Consider the following 5,555-nt stretch of genomic DNA (forward strand, 5'->3'; position numbering starts at 1 on the left):
GGCCCTGAATCTTCGGCCGGATGGGAGCAGTTCAAACTCTGAGTTTAAGGGATGTGTAACATCCTCAGATATCTGTCTGGCCTTCCTGACAACTGCGGTGTTGAACAACTCACCGAGTTGACGTTCTTGCTTACCAACCAGCTTCCCAGCAATATTTACTATAGAGGAAAGCTTCTTTTTTTGCTGCACCTTCAGGTTGCCATACCAGGCAGCTATATTAAACTGCTCAATACTTTCAACAAGGCCTCTGTATGTCATTTCCAGTATATGTCGACTTACACCCTCATTTCCAGTATATGTCGACTTACACCGTCCTTGAACCGCCACCTTACCGTGGTGGAGGGGTTTGAGCACCCGAATGATCCTAGGAGCTATGTTGTCCGGGGCTTAATGCTACTGGCAGGGTCTCCCAAGGCAAACAGGTCCTAGGTGACGGGTCAGACTAAGAGCGGTTCCAAGCCCCTATGAAGAAGAAACAATCAGGGAAGTGTACGTCGCCCGGACTGGCGTTACTGGGGCACCACCCTGGAGCTAGGCGTGGGGTCGGGGCTCGCAGGCGAGCGCCTGGTGGCCGGGTCTTGACCCACGGGACCCGGGCGGGCGCAGCCCGAACGAGCAACGTGGGCCCGCCTTTCCGTAGGCTCACCACCCGCGGGAGGGTTCAGAAGGGGCCGGTGCCGTGTGTTTTGGGTGGCCGCCGTGGGCGGGGGCCCCGGCGACCCAATCCCCGGACAATGACTCTGGCTTTAGGGACATGGAATGTCACCTCGCTGGGGGGGAAAGAGCCTGAGCTCGTGCGGGAGGTTGAGAGGTATCAGCTAGAGATAGTCGGGCTCACCTCCACGCACAGCCTGGGCTCTGGAACCCAACTCCTTGAGAGAGGTTGGACTCTCTTCCACTCTGGAGTTGCCCATGGTGAGAGGCGGCGAGTTGGTGTGGGCTTGCTCATAGCTCCCCAGCTCAGCCGCCATGTGTTGGAGTTCTCCCCACTTAACGAGAGGGTCGTTTCCCTGCGCCTTTGGGTCGGGGATAGGTCTCTCACTGTTGTCTCGGCCTACGGGCCGAACAGCAGTGCAGAGTACCCGGCCTTCCTGGAGGCCCTGGGAGGGGTGCTGGAAAGTGCTCCAACTGGGGACTCCATCGTTCTGCTGGGGGACTTCAACGCTCACGTGGGCAGCGACAGTGTTACCTGGAGAGGTGTGATTGGGAGGAACGGCCTCCCTGATCTGAACCAGAGTGATGTTTTGTTATTAGACTTCTGTGCTAGCCACAGTTTGTCCATAACGAACACAATGTTCGAGCATAAGGGTGTCCATCAGTGCACGTGGCACCAGGACACCCTAGGCCGGAGGTCAATGATCGACTTTGTAGTCGTGTCATCTGATCTCCGGCCGTATGTCTTGGACACTCGGGTGAAGAGAGGGGCTGAGCTGTCAACTGATCACCACCTGGTGGTGAGTTGGATCCGCTGGCAGGGGAGGAAGCTGGTCAGACCTGGAAGACCCAAGCGTATCGTGAGGGTCGGCTGGGAATGTCTGGCAGAATCCCTGTCAGGGAGGTCTTCAACTCCCACCTCCGAGGGATGCTGGAGACATTGAGTCCGAATGGACCATGTTCTCCACTTCCATTGTTTACGTGGCCGGAGCTGTGGACGTAAGGTCTCTGGTGCCTGTCGCGGTGGCAATCCCCGAACCCAGTGGTGGACACCGGAAGTAAGGGATGCCGTCAAGCTGAAGAAGGAGTCCTCGAGGAAATTCTGGCAAACCATCCGACGCCTCAGGAGGGGGAAGCAGTGCTCCGCCAACACTGTTTACAGTGGAGGAGGGGAGCTGTTGACCTCGACTGTGGATATCGTCGGGCGGCGGAAGGAATACTTCGAGGATCTCCTCAATCCCACTGAAACGCCTTCCGTCTAGGAAGCAGAGGCCAAGGATTCAGAGGTAGATTCATCCATTACCCCAGCTGAAGTCACTGAGGTAGTCCGGAAGCTCCTCAGTGGCAAGGCACCGAGGAGCATCGTGGCGGTCGGGGACAGTGCCTCTGGACTGGCAGACTGGGGTGGTGGTCCCTCTCTTCAAAAAGGGGTACCGGAGGGTGTGTTCCAACTACCGGGGATCACACTCCTCAGCCTCCCGGGGAAAGTCTATTCCAGGGTGCTGGAGAGGAGAATTCGGCCGATAGTCGAACCTCGGATTCAGGAGGAACAATGCGGTTTTCGTCCTGGCCGTGGAACGCTGGACCAGCTCTACACCCTCCGCAGGGTGCTCGAGGGTGCATGGTAGTTTGCCCAACCAGTCCACATGTGTTTTGTGGACTTGGAGAAGGCTTTCGACCGTGTCCCACGTGGCATCCTGTGGGAGGTGCTCCGAGAGTATGGGGTCGGAGGCCCTCTGCTGAGGGCTGTACGGTCCCTGTATGACCGGAGCAGGAGCTTGGTTCGCATTGCCGGCAATAAGTCAGACCTGTTCCCGGTGCGTGTTGGACTCCGGCAGGGCTGCCCTTTGTCACCGGTTCTGTTCATTATTTTTATGGACAGAATTTCTAGGTGCAGCCAAGGGCCGGAGGGGGTACGGTTCTGGAGCCACTTGATTTCATCTCTGCTTTTTGCAGATGATGTGGTCTTGTTGGCTCCCTCGAGCCAGGACCTTCAGCATGCACTGGGGCGGTTTGCAGCCGAGTGTGAAGCTGCTGGGATGAGAATCAGCACCTCTAAGTCCGAGGCCATGGTTCTCGACCGGAAAAAGGTGGCTTGCACCCTCCAGGTCGGGAGAGAGTTCCTGCCTCGGGTGGAGGAGTTTAAGTATCTTGGGGTCTTGTTCATGAGTGAGGGGAGGATGGAGTGCGAGATTGACATCGGTCGGTGCGGCGGCCGCAGTAATGCGATCATTGTATCGGTCCATCGTGGTGAAGAAGGAGCTGAGCCGAAAGGCGAAGCTCTCAATTTACCGGTCGATCTACGTTCCCACCCTCACCTATGGTCATGAACTCTGGGTCATGACCAAAAGAACGGGATCCCGGATACAAGCGGCAGAAATGAGTTTCCTCCGCAGGGTGGCGGGGCGCTCCCTTAGAGATAGGGTGAGGAGCTCTGTCACCGGGGAGGAGCTCGGAGTAGAGCCGCTGCTCCTTCACATCGAGAGGAGCCAGCTGAGGTGGCTCGGCCATCTGTATCGGTTGCCCCCTGGACGCCTCCCTCGTGAGGTGTTCCGGGCATGTCCCACCGGGAGGAGGCCCGAGGAAGACCCAGGACACGCTGGAGTGACTACGCCACTCGGCTGGCCTGGGAACGCCTTGGGGTCCCCCCGGAAGAGCTGGAGGAAGTGTCCGGGGAGAGGGAAGTCTGGGGATCCCTGCTCCGACTGCTGCCCCCGCGACCCAACTCCGGATAATGCGGTGGACAATGGATGGATGGTCGACTTACACCAAAGCTCTTTAATTTCCTGATTAAAAACAGTCGCTGGTTTGCTCTCTTAAAAACACTTCCTGAGTTCTCATTGAAGCTCAAGGTGTGATAAATAAGTGTGCCCAAATACTTAAATTGATCTACGACCTCTACAGTCTGGTTGTTAACTCATTGAGTGCCAACCACGTAATTTCTCGTTTTTCGTTCCCATGCGTTGAGTGCCAAAAACGAGATTTCTCGAAACTAGACACTTTAATACACCTTGTGTGTAAATTTGGGGACGAGCAGAACTGAAATAGATGACGATCAAAAACTCATGACAGCTCATGATCTGGAAGTTTTTATCATAACTCGGCTTTTGCAAACGGAGTTCTGCATGTGGATGCAGCGCAGCTGCTCCGCTGTCACTGGCGAGGCTCCAGCAGCTCGGAGCCGAAACAGGAAGCTTTCAGCCGACAGTCCCGCCCGGTCTTTATCTCGAGCAACACCGTGTCCTCCCCATAGACTGTAAAGGTCCTCTCGCGGTAAAATGTGATGATCTCTGGGCCAAAGCAGGCTGCCGGCACCGACCCGTACCACAGAAGGATCGCGAACACCGGTGGGGCCGGTGTTCCCGACCTGCTGTGGCTGAGAGACCATCACATTCCGCGGCGAGAGGCTGTGCCACGGCACGGTGCGTCTGGGCAACACGTTCTCACTCCCAGTGCGTCAACAGCCTGACGAACGGTCACTGTCCCTCACCGTCACATGCCTGACTCATTAGGTACTCGTTTTTCGTCATGTGGTGACGAGTGAGGCTTTCAGTTGATTCCAATGCAATCCCCTTTGCGGCGATATGTGACGCTCAGAGTGTGATCGAACGAAAAGTTGCAGTGAGTGTCAGTCCCATTGGATAACTTTTTCCCCCTTAAAGCTTTATTGAACCTGATGCTGCTGTGTCTGACGGCAAGGGCGTAATTTCTGTTATCATTTATTTATTTATTTATATAGTGATCATGGTGTTGGTGCAGAATAATCACTCAATCAATAAATAAGTGGGTTAAATTCTCCGAATCTTTATGGCGGCTTTTCATTGGTAAACAAACCCCGGACCTAATTCACCGACGGACGGACAGCTTCCATCGACTGAAACTATAAACTCATTAATTTCACCCTGGTATCTTTATATTACGCGGCTCATTGATGCTTATTCAAACAAAACGTAGTAAAAACTTGTAGACTTGTGTATATTAAATTATGATCATTCATTTATCAATCATAGATAGGATATGACGTCAATACCTTCGGCGCCAGCGCTGGACACAACAGCGCCACTCCGAGTGTCTACAACGCAATGACAACACCTTAAAATGTGTCAGGCCTGCTGAGTGTGATCACAAGGAGTGGAAATTAAGCCATGTTGATTTAATTCAACAAAATGTGAATAAACAGTGAGGAATCAGAACAGTTAGAAAGCTCTTTTTGAACAAAGTCCAAATTATTCAAGTTAACTTATATACAGTATTTTTTTTTTATTCCAGAAAACAACCTTTCCCTCCCCCCACATTCCCCCCTCCTCCCTCCTAGGAAGCATGAGCTTATAATATAGTGTTCATAGCAAGAGGAGGGATATTGTTTGTGCAAAATGTTCTGACTCTCTGAGCTTTGGAAGGTTCAAAAGGAACGTTTTTTGCAGATTTGAGTTCAAATTTACAAGTCTTTTTGTCAACAGCTCACAAACACTAAGAGCTAAGAGGCTAAATTGTAAATAAGTTCACCAGGGGGCTTACCCATCCACTGTAGTAATTTTTATGCACAGCTCCACTACTTCCTGAATTTGAGCCAGCGCTCTGCTTCCTGTTTTACATTTAGAGTTTAGAGTTTAGAGTTTATTTATTTAGCACACAAATTTCAATGGTGCAAGGAGGGAACGAAGCCGGTTGGCTTGTACATAGGTTCCACCACATTGGACAAACTGATTAATCAGGTGTGTCTGACGACCTCTTAACAATGGTCAGACACACCTGGATTAATCAGTTTGTCCAATAATGTAAGACAGGAAATAAAGGAGCTGGTTTACGATCAGGAAGTAGGGGAGCTGTGCATAAAGCCAATTGGTAAGTGTCAAAGGTCACAGGGGTCAAACATCAAAGTGAATCCAGCCATTCCTGCT

This window comes from Trachurus japonicus, chromosome 4, assembly GCF_045865225.1.
Source record: "Trachurus japonicus isolate A0001 chromosome 4, Traja_1.0".
NCBI lineage: Eukaryota > Metazoa > Chordata > Actinopteri > Carangiformes > Carangidae > Trachurus > Trachurus japonicus.